A 1,369-nucleotide genomic window follows, 5' to 3' on the forward strand; every position below is an offset into this window, starting at 1 on the left:
CGTCATTAATTCTTTTATGATCAAGATTAATTTCCATTTTTAATAATCGTAAAATAAAAATGCATTTTTATAATTTTCTATACTAATTTTTTTATGATTAAGCATAACCGCTTTTTTAAATAAACACTATATCTTTAAAAAAATTAGAAAACAGCAAAAATAGAAAATTAGCTTTACTTATAAACAATTTAATGATAACTTCTTTATCAGCACATAAGCAAAACACACAATTTTTCCCTTCACAATTCGACATATATATAGAAGAAAAAGCAAAATGATACTATTTCTTTTTATTTGATAATTATATGTGTGAAGTGTTGGGTTTTCGGATTTTCAAGTTGATATACTTGCTAGCTTCCACATACTCACAACATCATTCACAAGCAAATACGCTATTCTTATGTTTGTAATTTTTAAAATCACTAGTTAAAAAAAATTATATTGAATTTACGCCTGGTATGCTAGAAATCTTCTTTCAATTCCAGAAAACAAAAATGCCTGTAAAATATAATCAATGTAAAATCTATCCTATTTTTTAGATTGATTTTTCAAAATTTATTTTACAATAAAAATCTTTTATTTAAAATATCGGATTATAAAAGTTTGATATTTCAGTCCATTGATTTTATATTCTTTGTAATGAAATAAAATTGCCTAGCATTCAATTTTTTACAAATAATTACAATTTCTTTAATTTCATCGTAAAAATTAAAAAAGAACATTTTCTTGAAATAAATTGGAGGTAAATCTTCTATATATAGCTATCCAAAAAATTAAATTATTTATGGTTATATTTGATTTTTGACAGTTTAAATTCGTTTGGGCAAAAATATGTTTGCTTTATATTATATACTTTGGTAATAATTACGGAACGCCACATATTTACAACTTCCTGTATTTATACTCCTCTGTGGATATCTATTCATTCAAGTAATTTATCAATCCTATTGTTTGTGAGTATGAGTTGGTTTTAGTCGACATTTCTAACCCTGTATGTATGACTTGTGGTATTTCCTGGCCACAAAAACCCATGTTATGTCGTATGGTAGTATTTTTATATGTGACACGATAGGTTTTTTGTTAAATTATATAGTGTATGTGCTTATATAATGTATATGTTTATATAGTTTATATAGTGTGTATGTTTAAATAGTGTATATGTTTATATAGTGTATATGTTTATATAGTGTATATAGTGTATATGTTTAAATAGTGTATATGTTTAAATAGTGTATATGTTTATATAGTGTATATGCTTATATAGTGTATGTGCTTATATAGTGTATGTGCTTATATAATGTATATGTTTATATAATGTATATGTTTATATAGTTTATATAGTTTATATAATGTATATGTTTATATAGTT

Source organism: Rhyacophila brunnea, unplaced genomic scaffold (assembly GCF_057557595.1).
Source record: "Rhyacophila brunnea isolate RB1 unplaced genomic scaffold, BYU_Rbru_1.0 scaffold_164, whole genome shotgun sequence".
Classification (NCBI taxonomy): Eukaryota; Metazoa; Arthropoda; class Insecta; order Trichoptera; family Rhyacophilidae; genus Rhyacophila; species Rhyacophila brunnea.